The following is a 22,202-nucleotide window of genomic DNA, read 5'->3' as shown; positions in this document are numbered from 1 at the left end:
AAATTGGTAAAATTTTTAATATAGATTATATAGCGTTCTTCTTGGAAGGCACGTACTGCAAGCGTAAGACATATTTGGAAAAAGATTTCTTCATCTTGCCACTGATGCCAATTATGTTAATGTACATGGTCAGATAACAGAGTTATACGCTAATATATCCATAGAAACAATATTCTAGGGCAGCTTTAGTCAGCCACCCACCATTTATAGTCTGGCACTAGATGGTAGATGATTTTAATACTGAATAATCTTAAACCCATAACCTACTTTGGAAAATTATTCCCGAGGTAGGCACTGGTGGGCATCATGACTAAAACCTTAGGTCAAATTTATGTGTATTATCTAATTGGCATTACAAAATACACTAAAAAATATGCAGCTAACTACAATTCCACAACACTCTAAAACACTATTTTTTAATGAAAATTAAGCTATTACCTCCTCCTTCAAAATACACTATAATATTTTGCTATACGTATTAGTTTCGCGATGTTTTGAATATATTTACTTGCACTTAAAATATAGGTTGTACTCACAACAAAAAATATTAGTCAAATATTCCGATTTTGAAGCTATTCTTAAGAAGATCGCGTTCGAATGAAACAAATACTAATATATTTTTAAATAGGACCATGTCATAGCTGTCAGAGTTGCAAGATGTTGTACCAAAATTTTGACATTAATTTTTTTATTTTTGGCCAATCGGTGGATCCACTGTGCCATAAAAAGGAAGTCGTGAAGGATCCGATCTTTTCATCAGCATTTGAACCTATTCCATCGATCCAATAGAGATGAAATCACAACCAACGTTGTTAAAAGTCTCGTCGTAATGATAATGTCATTGCCATCTCCAAAATGTGCAGAAAAACGGTTTTTTAATACAAGGGAAGATCAATTGCAAAATTTTAGGTACTTGCTTTGAAATATGTGTGTTAGATAAAAAAATATAAGCATATGGCGAAAACCAAAAATGTTTTACAATCGATGAATCCGAGTTTCACCCATTCAGAATTCGCGAACTGTTAACATATTCTATATAGTATGACTGAAATTCTTTTAAATAAAGTGTTTTAGGAGGAAGTTTAGTACTACTTTAAATCGTATCAAGGATTAACCCTACGATCCGTAACCAGGTACCCGGGTACTTTTTTGAACTTTAAAGTGCTGCTGTTCCTTTATCAACATGAAACTCCGGATCATCAGAGATTTCGGCTAAACTTAGAGGCTGGATAAAAGTTGATCAAATTTGGTTAAATATATTAACTAAAAAACGAGTTTAAAGTTTTTGTATACGGGGGTCCATAACCAGGTACCCGGGTACTTTTTGAACTTTAAAGTGCTGCTGTTCCTTTATTATTGAAGATATCAACATGAAACTCCGGATCATCAGAGATTTCTGCTAAACTTAGAGACTGGAGAAAAATTTATCAATTTTGGTTAAATATATTAACTAAAAAATTCCTTTAAAGTTTTTGAATGCGGGGGTCCATGACATTTTCTACCTAAAAACACAAAACCAGTCCTTTTTTGTGAGCCTTTCTAGCCTAGAAAATGCTCATAGAAACCAATTTTATATTACAAACATGAAATTTGTACAGTTGAGATGTAAAAACTAAGCGATTTTAATAATTTGTACATATAAATATTAATTTATTTGAATATAAACGAAAAAACCTCCCTGGTTATGGACTCCCGTTCGTCCAGGTGGTTATGGATCGTAAAAGAGAGATAAAATAAAGCTTACTACTGCCGCACCGTTTATAGAAAACCACGGATATAACGAACAATTTGTCGCCATTACTTATTTTACTTGCAATGAAATTGTAAACAACAATATTTTTTTACATTTATTATTTATTTCCTCAAACCAAACTTCCACAATTTTAAGACTTTTTATTGAAAATTATCCTTATAAAATCTGATAAATATCAAAAAACGGGCAAAATTGGGTTTTGAAACCTAGTAATACCAATGCAAAAGACTTCCAGTAATGTGTTCTAGGTGGCAAAATCACGGCCAAACACGGCCAATTTAGTATAAATCTATATGAAGTGAGTTTAAGAAAAATTAAATATTTATTTCTGACTTTTTGTGTTTTCTGGTCGCTACACAAAACGTTTAAGCTATATTATGTATTAAATAAATTCCTCTCGGAATTGCCAATCTATTCCATTTTACATATATTTATATTTGGTTTATTTTTCAACAGTTGTTAACACACTGAAATATGCCTTATAATTAATGTTTTTTTAGTTTTTCGTCGAAATTCTCACTTTGACTGCAATTTAAACCGCGATAATGGCGCTATTTTGAAAAATGTCTTTCATATTAATAAATTTTGACATGTTCTTTTTTGAATGCCCACTAAAAAAATATTATTACTAAAAGTTGCAAAATCGACTTTTTGCGTCAAAAACTGGGAAAATTTCCTATAGTGCAATGTAGAACCAGTAAGGAAAGGATCAAAGTCGGGCAGGGCCAACTATATAATACCCTACACCACTGTGAATATGTAAAATATAAATCGGAGCTATATCAAGATCTTAACCGATTTTGATATAATTTGGCACATTTATTTCCAGACCGAATTCAGTCACACATTCCAAATATCATTGAAATCGGACTTATATATCGTGTTTGGTACAGAAAATACGTGAAATCGGCCGAAAATATATATGGGAGCTATATCCAAATCGGAACCGATTTCGATATAATTTGGAACACTTATTTCTAGACCGAATTCAGTCAAACATTGGTGCACAAATACGTGAAATCGGGCGAACATATATATGGGAGCTATATCCAAATCTGAACCGATTTCGATATAATTTGGCTCAATTTAAGTGGCGAAATTTCGTGGCCACTGGGAACCACATATGTAAAATTTCAGCTAGTACAAGCAAAAAATGTGGCTAAGATCCCTAAAATACCTTAAATCGGGAGGTATCGTTATATGGGGGGGACTATACCGAACCGTGGACCTATCTTGACAATTTTTAGTGGAGCAATTTCGCGGCCATTGGGAACCTCAAATGTAAAATTTCAGCTGGTTTGGACAACAAATGCGACTAAGATCCTTAAAATACCTTAAATCGGGAGGTATTGTTATATGGGGACTATACCGAACCGTGGACCTATCTCGACAATTTTTAGTGGAGCAATTTCGCGGCCATTGAGAACCTCAAATGTAAAATTTCAACTAGTTTGGGCAAAAAATGTGGCTAAGATCCATAAAATACCTTAAATCGGGAGGTATCGTTATATGGGGACTATACCAAAACTTGGACCGATATAGCCCATCTTCGAACTTGATCTTCCGACGGCTAAAAAATGGTATTCCCCAATTTTCAGCGAAATCGGTCAACAAATGCGACCTGTATGTTACGAACGGACGGACATGCATAAATCGACTCAGAAAGTTAATCTATGTATATCCCTAGAAGGAACTATGGGTCTATCTCGCTTCCTTTTGTATGTTACATACAAATGCACTAACACATAATACCCCTTACCACATAGTGGTGTAGGGTATAAAAATAGGTGTAATTGGGTTGAAGCCGACACGTTTTTTTTTATGCTCCCTTCCGATTTCTGACTTAACCTTACATTTTATAGACATATGCCCAAAGAAAGACTCAAAGAATATTTCATGGGCAATATGATACTAGTGTATCATTTTTCGATATATTCACTGCATTCACCTAAAATTGATGCTGACGTTTTGAAGCCGGAATTTCGGGTTTTTTCTAATTTTTTTTAATAATTCGGACGCGCAACAAGATTGATTTTACGTCGTTTAATGCATATCTTACGAGTGTGCTCTTTAGAGCATCCTAGTAATTGGAGTATAAAGGTCAATATTTGATGGGTGATTTTTTTTAAAAAAATATTTTTTGCGTTTAACATTTACAAGTGTCATTCAATTTCCTTTGTACCCCGCGTGAATTTAGTTTTTTTACGCGACGGTTCTAATGAGCTTTTCCGCGATCTAATCCATCCACTAAAACCGCGGATATAGATACCTTGAAAATCGGAAACTCAGCAAAAATATATTTTAACAAATCCGCGTACTAAACCGCGATTTTCTTTAAAATTTTTTACATAAATGGAATCCTTTACTCGCGATTATAATATTTGCGAAAACATGTGTCATAAAAAAGCAGAGTTACGCGAGTAATATGGGTGTTTTGCCAAAAATTGAATGTGGAGGCACATCCGCAGTTATTGAAGAATCTATTTGAAATAGGTGTATATTGACGTATTTTTGATCGGCGCTGATGAAACCGGATGCGCATCAAAATCGTATGCACATTGCGCGACTTTTACCAACTTTAAGGTTTTTTGCAGTGCATGATGCAACTGGCGGCACACAATGGCCGCTGAGTGAAACATAGAAATATGCATAACTTTAACTAATTCGCGAATTACAGGCTTTTTAATTTTCATATCTTTTAAATGATAGTAATTTCAATATTACTCTTAATTTCCTATCCTTATAAGTAATCAAAGTAAGCAGTTAAGCTTTCACGATGGTAAACCATATATTTTAGCAGAATACTTTAATTTGTGTATTAGATTTTAGCGAAATAGTTGGATAACTCTCAAATATTTTTTTCTAGTTTTTCGAAACAAACCAAAAAATATATTTGTAACAATATTTTCCAACAATGAGTTGTTTCTCTTTTGTTTATAATTTTGGTTCCCCTTCTTTTTACGCGTTGTCTAGTTTCTGTACGTATTTTTAATTTAGTTTTTAGAGGTTTATACGGACCTGAGTTAGTATAATTAGAATTTATTGCCAATTTTTTTTAATTTTTTGGATTTTCCGCGAAAATTAAAACACATTTTGGAAATTTTGGTACATCTACGGATGGATATCAAATGCTGTTACTGATACATGCTTACATTTTCTCAATACAAAAAATAATAAATTTTAAAATATTTTTTCTTTATAAGAGGATAAAAACCGCTATAACTTTTGCGCGCATCGGCCAATTTCGTGAACGCGAGCAGATTTGAAACCAGATTTTTTTCCTTTAACTCTAAACCAAAAATCGTAGATGTGCTCGCGAAAAAATTTTTAATTTTTTTCAAATGCAATTGCAAAGGAATTTTGTTATTTGCCATATACTCTCGTTAGCATAAAGGCTGAGAGTATAAATATATGTATGGGGAATTTTGAAAATATGAAAAATTTCACGAAAATCGAAATGTGCAGTCATTGACAAAAATTGATTTTAAACATTAAATCTAGAAAATTGCATTCAAGCCTATTGTGGTTTTGTAGTTTTTATAGAATTCGTCTTCTTCAAAGTGCGATAACTCCACAACCTTGGCCAAAAAAGATCTGAAAATGCACTGAAATGTTTTAAAAAATCAAAAAATAAACAAGATCAAAAACCACATTTTTTCTAAAGTGATCAGAATCCTCAACATACTCTGTAAGGGATTTTCTATGCGTAAAAAGTTTTCTTAAACACTGTACACTCAACGTACACAAAACCCATACGACAAATTGACATACATACATGCCATATCTGTACATGATTTGCCAATAGACAAACATACGGAAACAGACAGATACGAGTACATACAACACATGATGTGATGAGTTTTATTAGTGAATAATGGCAAATCATTTGCCAGTTGACACTTCTTTCTACGACCATTGTGTGGCTGCTTATGAGCAACATTAATGTGGGTCATTTCTCAGAGGAGAAAAGAGGCAGTCGCCGACATTGGATAAGACACGGAATACTCTAAGGAATTTCCTATACAATTAGCTTATTAAATTCGATAAATGGCACATCATTTTCGAAGATGGACATGCCTTCTGCTAAGCATCCTTCCCTTAATGTTTAATTATTCTACTTAACTTAACGAAATATTAAGCGTTTAAATCATGTATGAAGCTACATTCCACAATCAAGAAAAACTTCCGGTTTCTTGTCAGTCATTGCCATTTTTTGTGCTGAAAGCAAGAAGGTGTATTCATTGTGTGTGTGAGTGTATTTCCGTTGTTTCCATGCCAAGTGACGCCGGTTAATTTATGAGCTCATATGTAATTACATTTTTCATCTTTCAACTGTGGAGCGTTTCGTTGGCAAACACAAAGGCTAGCTAACCCCTTGACATATAATGTGTGTATGCTTTTCCAATTCCTTTTCCTAGACAAAGGATCATCTGTCCCTTAGTGCCATGGTTGTTGTTGTTTTTCTACAGTTTTCCATAAATTATGTTGGTGGCAACGCAGTAATTATTCAAAATTTACATTTTGTAATTAATTTATTAATTTGGCCGCTTGAAGGGTTTTTTTTTCATTTTTAAACATTTGCTAGATTAACAATTCAATTTTGTGTGAGTTTAAATCGACTGTCTTTTACAATACATGCATACGAATATGTATGTATATAGAAGAAATTATTCTTTGGGGATTGAAATATATTATTCGAGGAATTGAACTTATATATGGGCTTTATAAAAAAATGAAACATAAAAATGAATGAAATGAATTAGTTTCAAAAATTTTTTTTTAATGGAATATGTTTAATAATTTCAATCCTGATATTTTAAATTTTTCTCACGTTTCCAATATTGAGTTTTAATGTAAAACTTAAAAAAAATTGGCTTGGCCTAAGTTTTCTCAATGCTGTTCCCTTAAACAGACAGGCCTACAGGAAATCTTACACAATTTTAATACCACTATGCAACATTGAGAATGCTAACAACTTCTAGTATGCATTTTTTGAAAGTACATATTGTACTAGTATGGTTTTGTCCTGTCAGGTTCAGTTCGGCCTCCACTAAACCGGGCTAAAACTACAGTTTTTTGCATTTATCGGGCCTTTATCTCAGAAACGATTAGGAATTTGGCATTGCTGCTTTTGACGATATTGTAGCCCTAAACTAGTAGAACTTATCTTTGAAACAGGAAAACTCCATTTAGGGCGTCAAAATAGATAAAATATAGAAACTTTTACATAATTGCTGAAATTCTGGTCAGCATCAGCTAAACTATTGCGGGTTGAACCAAATAATCTTTTGCAAAAATCTTCCAAAGTTCTTAGCAATTCTTCAGAACATTCTGAAACACTAAAATGCTTACTTCATGTAGTTTCAGCGGTATTTTGCATCATATCTTTTACAACACCTATTTCAAACAATGTTCACACCAACAGTTTATTCTCGAAGTTCGGTTCTCACTACATTATTGACATATTTATTAAATGGTCGTTGAAAAATATACTGAAAACATCGTGATAGAGACATTTTACAACAATGGCATGTTCTGAAGAGTTGTGTATTATATTCCAGCAAATATTTTTCCAAAAGAAAACACTAAGAAAGAATTAACGGTTTTGGAGATATAGTGCGAAATGTATACAATTTATGGAAGCTTTCGATATTTTACAAAATTAAAGGCAATAAATGTAGCTTTTCGACTTCATTATTTCTCCAAATATGTTACTTTTGTCCTTATCTACAAATTCGCTTCAGTGGTCAAATGAAGATTCACATAGGTTTCAGAGATATAGCCCAGAATTGCTTTAAAAACTCAATATTTAATCATGTTTAGATGGGGCCATAAAATCCGAGCTGGATCTGACACAACAAACGCAACCATGGTATTTGTCGTTTGGGTCTATACTTTCAAAAAATTCTCAGCTCAAATTGTTTGCACAAATTTACCTTAAAAATGTTGCACAGTGTATTTTTACAGTGTTTTATTTAACATGCTTTTTTGTCTGCATGGTTCAAATCTAGTAAGTCATTTTACCAATCGAGCTAAAACTGTGCATACCACCGACGAAATGATTTTCGTTCCCATACCATATTAGCTTATGTTACACATTTTTTTCATTTTTGAATAAAATTTTAAAATGTTTTAGATTTTTAAAGAAATATGTAAAGTATTTGGGTCAACTACATTGGTTTGCTTATTGAAAGTATGAAATAATGAAGAAGTTAGGTTTTTTGAGCAATTTTCTGCGTAGTTGTTGGTATGTTTTAAGGTGTTGTTTAAGCGTTTAATAGTAATAGGTTGACTCTAAGTGTTGTTGAGTTCAGACCAAGATGTTTACTGGCTTGTAAACAATATCTAGAAAAAAAAACATTCTTGTGGTCCTTATTCTTTATTATGTTTCAAATTTGCAAAAAAAGAACTATACCAACCATTTTTTATGATAAAACTTCTGTTCCACCGCTGTCTCGTTCGTTGAGATTATTAGAAACTGGTCTATTGTTACAAATTAGTAAATGTCTATTGTACAAAAAAGGATTTTTCTGTCGTACTTTTATGTTTTGTTCTACCTTTCGAATGTTAATAAAACCAAGATTAATGAGCTTGAGGTCAATATTTATATTTTATTTATTGCATATTATTTTCAATATTTCGAAATTACATTGAATTTCAACTTCAGGGATTTTTTTCTGTCGATTACACTGTGCAACATTTTTGATGTGATCTTGTGCAAACAATTCGAACTGATAATTTTTTTAAAGTACAGACCCAAACGACAAGAAACCTTAGTTGGGGTTTTTTGTGCGAGATCCAGCTCGGATTTTATGGCCCCATCTAAACATTGTTAAATTTTGAGTTTTTAAAGAAATTCGGCGCTATATCTCTGAAACCAATGCGAAACTTCTTCTGACCTCTGAAGCAAATTTCTAGATAAGGACAAGAATAATTTATTTAGAGATATAATGAACTCGAAAAACTGCATTTATTGCCTCAAATTTCAAAATATATGCAAAAATTCCACAATTTTATACATTTCGCACCGTATCTCCACAACCGTTACTTTTTTCTGAATATTTTCTTTTGGAAAAATATGTCATTGTTGTAAAATGCCTCTATGCTGTTGTTTTCAGTACATTTTTCAACGACGATTTAATAAAAATATCAATAATGTAGTGAAATCCGAAATGCGAGAATAAGCTGTTGGTGTGAACTGTGTTTGAAATATGATACAAAATACTGCTGAAAAACATGAAACAAGCATTTTAGAGTTTCAGAATGTTCTAAAGAGCTGTTGAGAACTTTATTTGGAATTTTTGCAAAAGGTTACTTGGTCCAACTACCAATAGTTTAGCCCATACTGACCAGAATTTCAGCTGTTATGTAAAATTTTCTATATTTAATAGATTTTGATGACGTAGATGGAGTTTTTCTTATGTGGGGTTTTCAGAAGATAGGTTCTAGTAGTACAGGGCTACAATATTGCTAAAGACAGCAAGGAAAAATTCCTATTAGTTTCTGAGATAAAGGCCTTAAAATCCGAACTGGATCTAAAAGGACAAAACCGTACTAGGGTTTTTGTAGTCTAAATATGCATTTTCAAAAAATTCATACTAGAAGTTGTTTGCATTTTCAGTGTTGCATAGTGTTAGTCTTTGAATTGTATTTTGGGAACATTTGTAGAAATGTTCCTTTTTCCTGCTTTGACAAAGGACTTTGTGACGACAAACGAAATCAAAAAAAAAAAAGAAAAGAAAAAACTGTTCGGAAACAGATTCTCTTTTTCGTCAAAATCTCAACAAGAATCAGTCGGCTTTGCGGACAGGAATATACCCTGAGTCTGTGTGAACTGAAATTTTCATCTATGGACAGATTGAATAGCGGCCACACAACCAAAATCCTTTAACCCAAAGCTATGTATTAGGAGATTTTCAGAATTGTGTAGCCATTTTCGGACGTATGAACTTGGCGACAAAATGTGGATTATATCATTGATCACAAGTGTTGCGGAGAAGGTACCTGAAGAAATGGACCGGACCGACATAGTTCATTTTGGAAGTAGATTTTAGTTTGGAAGTCATTCCTTTTAAAAGATTTTGCTCCCACCAGTCATTTCAGTTCGTCACAGAATATTTTTCAGTGTTTTTTAGGAAATATGGACTTGCCCACGAAAAACACAATACCGTTCTAAACACAAGGAATACCTTCAGTAAACATTTCTAAGCATCCTCGAACAGACCTTAAACTGCATTTAACAACTATTTTGATCGTTTTTGAAGGATGAACCGCAGTATAAGGTTCGAAAGTTGTCGTGCTCACCAGTCACTACACATGACGGCCGTAGGTGTTTTTTACAGCTTTCGGGCCATTTTGTCTGAAAGTATGAACTTTCCCCTGAAACGGACAAACGTAGCTAAGTCGACTTCAAGTTTTCTGAAACAGATTTCTTCAAAACACACTAAAGGCTAAAGGCTGAGAGTATAAATAAAACCATTTAAAAATGTAGATTGGGAAACATTTTGTTCATGGATTTTTGCTAAAAGAATGTATACATGTATTGATCTTGGATTGGACGCCAGAATTTCATTTTAAAAGAATTCAAGACAGGTTGCCAGAGTTTTCCTAGTTACTGATCAATTTATGAGAAGATCCACGATCGGAAACCAGAATTTCTATAAGAGAAATCCGACGATTGGACGCCAAAATACTCTATTTACATGCACGATTGGGCAATAGAATTCGTCATTTACATACCCGCGATTAGGTGCTACCATTTCATGATTGATAGACTCACTATTGCTCAGAATATTTTTTTATCAAGAAAACCACTATCAGCCTTCAGAAATTCTTTGTGATAAGATCTACGATGGGACACCAAAATATCTTTAGGGAAATAACGATAGATGGTTTCCTTATGACAATAAAAACGATTGGACACCTGAACTTCCGAAATTGAGAAATTGACCATACTCTGGAGTGGAAAATTGAAGCCTGAAACAAGGGGAAATTGACCAAGAAATCTTATGCCATTTTAATTAAAAAAAGTAATGAAAATTATGTCATCAGTAAAATAAGCCTAAAATAAAGTTTAAATAATTGCTAAATAACAAATTTTCGCTAACATTAACTTTAAAAATTTTAGTCAGGTGGGCCCCCCCCCCCCGAAATGAAATCCTGGCTACGTCCCTGTTGGATACAATACATTAATATGAAGCCAAAATCAAGACGGGTCTATTTTTCCTATAGCCTATATATAGCGGTACCAACCGAATGATTTCAGTTCTTTTGAAGTTTTTATTTAAATTTTTAGAGCGAATTGACTGTAATTTGGCATTTGGAATTCCCAATGGTCCAGAAACCAAAATTGCATTTGGGGTCCCCAGCAGTCGGAAATCTCCTGCAGCAAAAATTGTCGAATAGATCCAGATCCATATAACGGTACTACCAGATTCAGATATTTTGAAGTTTGTATCTTCATTTTCGTTCTAATGGCTGTAATTGGTTATGGGGTTATGGTCAAACAAATTTATTCACTATAAAAATTAATTAAAATTAAGTTTTATTTATACATTTTTTTATTTATAAATTCATTAAAAAGTAGAAGATAATTTTTCTCTCAAATAAAACGCTTGCAACTTAATTTTGTCACCATTCTTAATTTAAATACAAGCAAAACAACAAAATTATTTTCAATTTTTAGTGCATTTATTTTTATTTTAATTAATTCTCTTTCGAGTTGAGCTGTAAGGCCTTTAGAGATACATTGAAAAATTAGGAGTCTACCGAAGTCCCACGCATCTAACTATTACGCTACGTTTTTCGGGTGGTAAAGCCGATCTTCAGGTGTATTAGGATGTTGTTGTTGTGGCAGACGAAGGCAAAGCTTGGAAACTAGTATATATATCGCACTTCATTGGATAAATGTATATGCGAAATTATGTCAGTTAATTGAAACTCCAAACTTTTCCTATAGTCTTGCTTGGTAATCCCATTTTTCAATGTTCACAAATACTACGGTAAGTTTTATTTCTACATCATTAGTAATTGCTCTTCTATATTAGAAGATTTTATTTGTTTGTTTTGACCATCAATTATTGTCTACTAAAGTTTTGACAAGTTGATGGTGGCTTAGAACGCTAAGACGCCGGCAACCTTGACACTCAGTTGTCGGAGACCCAGGTTCGAATCCCAGCCTGGCTCATGCTGAAATTATTTTTTATTTTTGCAAGACTATAGGAAAAGTTTGGAGTTTCAATTAACTGACATAATTTCGCATATACATTTATCTAATGAAGGTTCTAGTTTCCAAGCTTTGCCTTCGTCTGCCACAACAACAACATCCTAATACACCTGAAGGTCGGCTTTACCACCCGTGAAACGTAGTGTAATGGTTGGATGCGTTGGACTTCGGTAGACTCCTAATTTTTCAATGTATCTCTAAAGGCCTTACAGCTCAACTCGAAAGAGAATTAATTAAATGTCACTATTTTTATTTTAGTTTGTTTTATATTATTTTATTTTATATTATATTATATTATTTTATTTTATTTTATTTTATTTTATTTTATTTTATTTTATTTTATTTTATTTATTTTTATTTATATATTTAGTGAGTTTTAGTTTATCAAAACTCACTATTTTTTATGAAATTTCCTGACTTATTTATTTAATGGAAACTTGCTTGTGGGGAAAATCTCCCTTACAAATATTCGGGTAAACTCCCTTCTCTATTTTGGTGGAATAAATCAAACAATAAATAAATAAATCAACATTCAAAAAGACCAAACTTCTGTGTAAAATGGACGTAATTAACAAAAGACAAATGTAAAGGTTTTACCAAAATGTTGCTTTCATGTCCTTTCAGGGATATAGAAGAAATTCGGTCAGAAAATTTGGTTGAGGGAGGTTTGTTGTTTTGCATAACACATCTTGTAGACAATAAATCTTTGTTACTTCGTATGTGTGAAATAACAAAGGGACCATGATTCATTTCGGAGTCCCATAATCCGTAAGGGGTGAGGCAGACGACCGTTTTCAATAGACACCCATTTCATCGTCATTTCATCACAACCTGTTTTGCATAGCAAAGAAGCTGGAAACTCACATTTCCATGTGCTTTTCAAAAAATAATTCAAATCAATGTTTGTTTGTGTCCCTTAATGTACAAAAATGTTAGAAATTTCAATAATATGTTCAACATTTTTAGTTTGTGTTGCAGGAATTGTTTGGTCTACATTTGAGTAAAGCCTGGAGTGAGGACTGGACTGGCCGAAAATGTCCCACCACATTAAAGGTAACTATACAAATATTTGTGGCAACAACATAAACACAAACTGCAACCCGAAGGCAGTAACAGACATTTATAACTGACCCTTGGTCTATCAGCTACTTTATACAGAATCCTAACATAAACTATGACGAAATGCAAAGCCACTGTTGATATGGTAACGCCACCATCATACATATACAAGTATATATGTATGTAAGGGGAAAGGCTTACGGTTTTTATTGAAAGTTCAGTAAAAATGGTTAAGTTGTGGTTTCCATTGGCTTTGAAATGTTGCCAGTTATTAAGTGGGAACAAATACCAACTATAACCATTTCGAATAGTGGCTGCATTCGTGGTGGTCCATCCGTCCATTCAGTATTTACTGCCCGCATTTTTATTTCTAAGCAATTATCTTTCCCAAAAGCACAATACTCGACAGATGAATCAGAGAATGCGAATGGAGATGTGGACAAAATACTGTGAGTCTGTTTAATGGCCGCACACACCAAACATTAAGTACTTCTCTGGCATTAGTAAAATGTTTGGAATGTTTAATGAAGCCACTATAAATCAAGTAAAGTACGATGAAATTTTATAAATGCCACCATTCCCGTCGTGTCCAAAACTAATAACTACAGAAATAGTGGACACCAAAGGATTTTATGTTATTTGCCATGACATTTAATCACTGTCATCTAAATCTGCTAATAATGAGTTTTATGTACATTTTCAGTCACATGTTTTTACAAATAGTGATTTAGTTTGCAAATTGGTTAAATGGCAATTAATGTGGAAAAAGCTAGTTATTATTATGAATTAGGGACTAGAGAGATAAACAACATAATTTTATACAAATTTCACAAACAAAATTAAAAAGGTTTGGGTTACCGGATTATTTACATAAATATGCCTTGAACAGATGCAGCATCGCCGATTCGACGAAAAACTTTCTTCAATAAGACCTACAAGCGATACAAAGTTTCCAAATGATCGAAGATCAGTTTTATACACAATTGTTAAGCCGTTTGAGTAATCAGAAAGAGTGGAGCTAAATTTTTCGGTGCGCACGATAACAGTTGCACATCATAATATATACTCTACACTAGAGCAGATTCGAATATGGAATATATCAGTCCACTCATTCGGGTACTTCCCACACAAATTTTCATAAATGCTTTCACAAGTGCAGCATGTTGTGCTCGCAGCCCTTATTACAACAGTAAGATTTTTCGGGGGTAATGTGATAGCAGACCAAAAACTCTTGTTAGGCTCCAAGAGCTCGTGATATGCTCCTTTTGGTTACAAAGCTTAACATGGTGCGCCTGAACAAACTTTAAATGAAAGGTGCTTACACCTAGGAAGTTTTTGTGGATTCTAAAAAGAAACAAGTAAAAAAGTATCAGTCGGCTTTGCCGACAGAGATATACCCTCAGCCTGTGTATATTGAAACTATTTTTTTCCAAAATACGTATGTATTTAGGTGGTTTTAAAACTATTGGGCGTTTGAACCGACAAAAATGTTGATTAGGATTAAAGATCAAAAGTTTTGCGGAGGATATACTAAAAGGAATGGATCGACATTGAGCGTTATGCCATAGGGGGTTTTTACACCCTTCGGACCGTTTTCTCAAGAAGTAGGAACTTGCCCCTAAAAAAACTTTTACCATCGTAATTGAGGCAGCGAATGCAAGTTGCTTCAACAAAAATCAAAGTGATTCGAGAGCAGGTCTTAAAGTGAACTTATCCGAAATTTTGTGTGGGAGGTACCGGATGGAGTTGACAAATATAGTCCATATTTGAACCTGATCTATATCTGGTAGATATATTAGGATGTCTAAAGTGTAGACCAATTCGGCCACTCCCTTCAAGAGTTACCGTACGAACAATTTTTCCGAACATTTTTGAACTTTTGTGGGTGAGGTACCTGAAGGAGTGGACCGATATGGCTTATCTTCAAACTTAAACTATGTATGTTTGGACAAAATATTACTTAGACCAATTTCGAATTTTCGGGCAGATTCGTTCGAGAGTTATCTTGCGCTACAACCACCTCACACGGTGTCATAGGGGTTTTTTGCAACTTTCATGCTATTTTCTCAGGAAGTATGGACTTGCCCCTGATGAAACTTGTACCGTCGTATGGAGGACAGTGAATACAAGTTGCTAAAACAAAAATCAAAGCGATTCGAGAGATGACCCTAAACTGAACTTTTCCAAAATTTTGTGTGGGAGGTACCCGAAGGAGTGGACCAATTGAGACCATATTGGAACCTCATATTACTCTGGTAGAAAGTTTACGCTATACAAAGTATGGACCAAATCGGTCACTCCCTTAAAGAGTTATCGTGCGCACAAACTTTCCGAACATTTTCGAACTTTTGTGGGAGAGGTACCGGAAGGAGTGGACCGATGTAGCTCATCTTCGAACTTAAACTAAGTTTGGGCAAAATATTACGAAAGCCAAAATTTCAACCGAATCGGTTCATCCGTTCGAGAGTTATCGTGCGCTCCAGCCAGCAGGACAGACAGACAGACAGACAGACGGACGGACATGGCTAAATCAACTCCAAATTGTCTGAAACACATTTCGTCCAAACATACTTGGGGTCTAAAACCATTATTTCGATGAGGCACATTTTCATCGTATCAAAGTGTATATACCCTCCTTAGCCTAAAGGCTGAGGGTATAAAAAATTAGCAGTGCAAATTGATTGGTCTTTATGATATTTTCGTAGGTTTTCCCATTTTTGAAATATAGAAGTTCAAATTGGGGCAATGCACTGAGTGTATCGCTTCATTATAAAGCAATGTCATGCACGATGCACCTGAGAAGATTTTGCGGATTCTGAAACAGCGATGTTCATAGATGAGAAAAATCCAAAAACAAGTAAAAATCGATGAAGGCATTTTTAAATAAATCGCGTCAAAGTCAACAGTTTTTTTTTAGGTTTTCAGATCCAGTTTTTAGGTCAGATCCAGTTCGGATTTTATGGTCTCATCTACACTTTTTTCTCAGAAACGAATAGGAATTTGGGCCTGCTTTAGCACTATTGTAGCCATAAACAAGTAGAACCTATCTTTTGATAAAACCGCATAAGACAAACTTTATCTAGGGCATCAAAATCTATAAAATATAGAAAATTTTACATAATCGCTGAAATTCTGGTCAGTATCGGCTAAACTATTGGGAGTTGAACCAAATAACCTTTTGCAAAAATCTTCCAAATAAAGTTCTCAACAATTCTTTAAAACATTCTGATACTCTAAAATGAAGTAAGCAATGTAAAATGTTTCAGCGGTATTTTGCATCGTATCTTTTACAACACGTATTTCAAACACAGTTCACACCAACAGTTTTTTCTCGCATTTCGGATTTCACCACATTATTGACATTTTTATTAAATCTGAAAACAACGGCATAGAGGCATTTTACAACAATGACATGTTCTGAAGAGTTGTGTATTATATTCCAGGGAATATATTTCCAAGGGCATATTTTTCCAAAGAAAATATTCAGAAAAAATTAACGGTTTCGGAAATACGGTCCGATATGTATAAAAATTGTGGAATTTTTGCATATATTTTGAAATTTGAGGCAATAAATGTAGTTTTTCGAGTTCATCATTTCTCCAAATATTTTGTTCTTGTCCTTGTCTACAAATTTGCTTCAGAGGTCGGAAGAAGATTCGCATTGGTTTCAGAGATATAGCCCCGAATTTCTTAAAAAACTCAATATTTAACCATGTTTAGATGGGGCCATAAAATCCGAGCTGGATCTGACACAACAAAACCCAACTAGGATTTCTTGTCGTTTGGGTCTGTACTTTCAATGAATCCTCAGAGCAGGGCAGAGATATGATTGGGTCTGTAGGAATGTCTTAAAAACAATAGAGCTCAAGTAAACACGAAAATTTCTTAAGTGCGCTGTAATTTGACCATTAAAATTTTAGTAAAAACTTTAGTTATTCTTCCTAGCAATACTTTTCATCATAAATCTGCACCACTAATTACAATTTTTTACTCCGGAAAGGGCTGAATCCTCATATGGGCCTTGAAACAAAAGCGCAGAGCAATTTAGGTTCTAAGCGCAGATGAGTTTCCTTTGTATAAGTACTACAACATTTTTAGTGTTTAGCATTTCCATATTAAATATTAGTTATTTGAACTTATTCCCTAGCCGCATATGTTTTGTTTCAGAATGTGCAAGAATCTGCTACAGTCGAAATCACTTATAACGTTGTCGTTTATAACATCATATTGCTTATAACGACGAAATCCAAAGGTCCCGAATTTCTGCCCTTTATATTACACAAATAAATACCGCTTATAACGTCATATCGGTTCCCTGCAAACATTTTCTATCGCGTCGCAAGTCGCAAGCGAGCGCGCTTAAAAATATTCCGCGAATTACCAACCTAAAGTAATTGTTTATGCAATGCGAATCGCGACCAAAATTCACTGACGAATAATATGGAAGATTTAAGAAGAAGAAAATATAAAGAAAAAGTTAGAGGAAATTTATTTTTCATTCTTCTTTCTTTTTAGTTTCTTTCATTTGTTGTCTTTGATTTTTACCCCGTTTGTTTTCTTACAATTATACGTGCCGTACCAAGTCAAAAAATTTAGTAACAATTGCGTGATCGGGGTTCGGATGAATAATATATTATTCGCCTTCACTATCAACAGCGAAACGTTATACAAATTCGCGGAAATATCGCCGAGAAGCATAGCAGAAGATTCGTCGTAGTGATTGATTATAAACAATATTTTTTGAGAATCGTCTACGAATGGCAAATTACTCGCGTGGGCGAATTTTATATAAAAATTAGCTAAAAGATCGCCGGAAAGAAACGCAGCAGAATCATCCCTTAATATTTTGTTGTATTTATATTTATTTCAAACTCAAACAACAATAAAATACCAAACATATGCACAACATGTTCGAAGATGGGGTTGGAAAGCTGAATTACAACTCATGTGTAGGCGGTCTCAAGTCAATTGAGCTTGAATGTTTGCCACCCAATGTCACATCTGTTTTAAAATATCCACTATCCTGGCAAGAATAGAAAAGGATCAAAGTACGAAATTAAATGTGTTGGATGCCGTGTTATTGTTAGATTAAGCGTGGAAAAATGTAACGTCTTCTGTCATTCCAAATTTATTCTATCATGCGATATTGTTAATGATCCTTTGAACGATTCTGAAGACATTTATCTCCATTCTCATTTCTCCCAACACGTAGAAGATATTGATGAATTAGTTGATATCGATGACGATGTTTTCACATCTGCTATTTATAATGGCGGCTTTTGAAACAAATTTAAATGGAAGGTTATTGCACCTGGGAAGTTTTTGCAGATTCTGAAACTACAATGTTCATAAATGAGAAAAATCAAAAAAGAAAAAAATCGTCGGAGCGCTTTTTAAATAAATCGCGATTCAAGTTGACATTTTTAGGGGTTGTTTAGGTTTTTGCGATTTTGCTTGGAAACCGCAAAGTCTATCAAAATGGAAATAAAGAAAAATAACATACAGGTCACTCTTATAGAGAATTTTGATAGCTACAACATTCTCTTTATTTCCATTTTGATAGGACTTGCAGTTTCCAAGCAAAATCGCAAAAACCCTAAACAACCCCTAAAAATGTCAACTTGAATGGCGATTTATTTAAAAAGCGCTCCGGCGATTTTTTTTATTTTTTTATTTTTCTCATCTATGAACATTGTACTTTCAGAATATTCAAAAACTTCCCAGGTGCAAGCACCTTCCATTGAAATTTGTTTCAATAGCACCGTGAGAAATACTACAGAACCAGAATTTCTATTGCCGTCAGTGTCAGAAGCGTGTCTAGCAATAGAAACTCTTCAAAAATGTATTTACTTAGAAGATGAACTGATAAAAAATGAATTGAATTTATGTATTTACTTAATAAAACAACATAATACAATTTCACCTCTTTAATAAATATCGTTTAAAACGACTATCGCTTATTGTGCCCGATTTTGGTCGGCCCCTTGTTATAAGCGATTTCGAATGTATTCTCGAAATTGTTGTTATTTTTTTCCGTTGTAATTTTTTTAACTGGAAGGACACACACAACAAAGTAGATTAAAAGAAAAGGAAAAATGTTGGAACGTATCCGTTGGTGCTCTCTAAAGATGACTGATGGACACGATTACGAATGGTGTATCCAACTTTACGGACACATATCACATCGTAATTTTTTTAAGTACTTCAAGTTCCAAGGTGGTCTATAATAACCACTCCTTCGGGTAACTCTCTGAAAAAATTCTAAATTTTCGCTTAAAAGCCTATAAAGATCTGTTCGAGTATGGTTTTAAAATTTTTTCCAAAGGTTCTCGTTTTTGTCCTGTTTACAATGATATTATATTTTTCGAAGACAACATGCTTTCCAAAAGCTCTAAAAATCATACGGTGATCAATTATAATGGTTTGTAGGCACGATAACTGTATATGGGAGTGACTCACATTGTTCCAACCTTTGCACATCGTAGCATTTCTCTTAAACATGCCTGAAGTTCGAAGATGATATGGGACAACTTTTCCGGTATCTCCACTACAAAAGAAATTTTCAAAAATTTTTTTTAAATTGTAACCGAAGTTAGTATTTGTTATTTTTGTGTGGGCAAATTATATTATAGAGTGATCGACAAAAGTGACTTGATATCATTCCATTCCTCTTTTATTTGCAGACATCAAGAAAATTGTCGACAATATTATCTCCAATGTATACATTTCATATATTTAAAAAAAATTTAAATCGATTTGTGCGAGTTCTTTCTTTATATTTCAATAAAATAAACGTTATTTTAGTGATTAATAGGCAAAAGTTCATTCATCCGTACTACAGGAAATCATTCGAGATATCATTTTTGAGAAAAAATGTCGAAAAGTCATAGCCGTAATGATCACCCAAGCACAGCGGTTTAGGATCGTTTTTTCCTGGTCAAAATGCTGCAACTTTTGAACGGATAGATACATTTTCATAATTCTTCTTTTGTTCGACAGATAAAACAATTAGCTGCTGGTGAATCAAAATCTGTCAAATTCAGACCAATAGCTGCAGAATTCATAGTCAAAGTTTTAAGCTATTAAGGTTTTTGTGTTTTTATGTCTTCCTATCTTTATAAATAACAATCAAACGTCGTTCGTTGGTAATAGCATCAGTTGAGAACGGCTGTACCGATTTGGATATTTATTTTATTGTCAGGGAATGTACAGGGAGGGCGAGGGTACTTCCCCTATACCTTATTTCTTGGAAAATGTTATATTTACAATAACTTCGAATGTATCGGATTGGAAATTAATGTAAGAGGCAATTGTGGTTGCGTCTGCCATCTTATCTACTTTTTTAGGACACAAAGACTTGACCACGCCCACTTTTTAAAATATGTTACATCTACAAAACTACTGAAACGATTTTCCTGAAAATTGCAGGTCATATAAAGGAGAGTAAAGGAGGAGGGGGACACGTCAGTGAAACCCTGAATGGCCTTAGCGCGTCTCAGGAACTAGGATGAGGATGTCAGCACGTATTCCCTCTGAAACACGGTGTCCAAAACAAAACATAAAGGTACCTTCACCTAGAGAAGAAGGTTTTGCTGTAGGCCAATAACCCATACAAGTAAAAAGAAACATTATTACAGAAACGATTACAAATTCATATCAAACAACCCCTCTTACGATGACGACCTTTGGCTTTAAGAAACGGATAATGATTGGTTCATGGAACGTTAGAACTCTCCCTGAACCATCCAGACTACAACAAGTATACAGAGAGATGAACAATTATAAATTGGATATTCTTGGTCTAAGTGAGACAAGACTGATACAAAGTGGGAGCATCCCACTGTCTAATGGCTATAAATTCCTTTATTCTGGCAATGTATCACACCGAATTCATGGGGTAGGACTACTCCTAACACGACAAGCTAGCGAGTGTTTGATTGATTATCGTGCAATTTCAGACCGTATAATCACAGCTACATTCAATTCTTGCTTTTGGAAGATTTCCATAATTCAATGCTATGCACCCACCCAACCTGACAACGATTCTGCAAAGGACGAGTTCTATTCACAGCTTGACGCCACCGTGAGCACAATCCCAGACGGATATATATAAAAAAGTCGGATTCTGCACGCACCGACGTCGAAAAAGCTACAACAAAGCGGAGTATAGAATATCACCTGCAAGCGTCAAACATCTTGCACGCATCGACAGAGAACAATATTACAACAACATCGCAGACGAAGCTGGAAACATGCGTCAAGTCTACTCGGCAATAAAAAAATTAGGTGGTAATAACATCAGAAGCACTGCCTCTATTAAGGATAAAAACGGGATTGAACTCACCACACCAACCGAACAGCTAAATCGTTGGCGTGTATTCTTTATAGAAAATCAACCAGCACACCACCAAAACGAATATCAAATGATCTCCATGCTCTCGAGACGGAACCCAAGACGTGATATCCCAACTCATCCACCAACTTGCGGGGAGATTAAAACAGCACTTGAAGCTTTGAGAAACGGCAGATCCAGCGGCCCCACGTTATACCGGCTGAACTAATAAAATATGGTGCACCAACTCTGGCGGATATACTAACTCCTATCATTCGAAACGTTTGGGTAACCGGGCAAATACCAGACGATTGGAAAAAGGGGGTCATAATAACAATTCCAAAAAAAGGCGATCTAAAAGAGTGCAAAAACTGGAGAGGTATCACTCTATTAAACTCCATTGCCAAACTCATGGCAACATTTATCCTGCATAGAATACGCCCAGTCCAGAGAATACAACTCGTCATTATATTTAGTTTTTATTGACTTCGAACGAGCCTTTGACACTGTGTCACGAGACGCGCTATGTAACATCCTGGCTCCCAATGGTATTCAACTCGCCATTATATTTAGTTTTTGTTGACTTCGAACGAGCCTTTGACACTGTGTCACGAGACGCGCTATGTAACATCCTGGCTCCCAATGGTATTCCCAACAAAATAGTGGAACTTATTCGGGAGCTCTACAGAAACTCTGGCAGCGGCGTACGTTTTTATGGTGAAGAAAGCCCACCTTTTTCTCCTACTGCCGGTGTTAAACAAGGATGCATACTATCACCAACCTAATTCCTTATAATGCTCGATTATGTGATGCAACCAACAAATATAGAAGCT

The sequence above is a fragment of the Musca autumnalis genome, unplaced genomic scaffold (assembly GCF_047663935.1).
Source record: "Musca autumnalis isolate F117 unplaced genomic scaffold, ASM4766393v1 scaffold_3, whole genome shotgun sequence".
NCBI classification, from domain to species: Eukaryota; Metazoa; Arthropoda; class Insecta; order Diptera; family Muscidae; genus Musca; species Musca autumnalis.
This window is presented reverse-complemented; position numbering follows the sequence as displayed.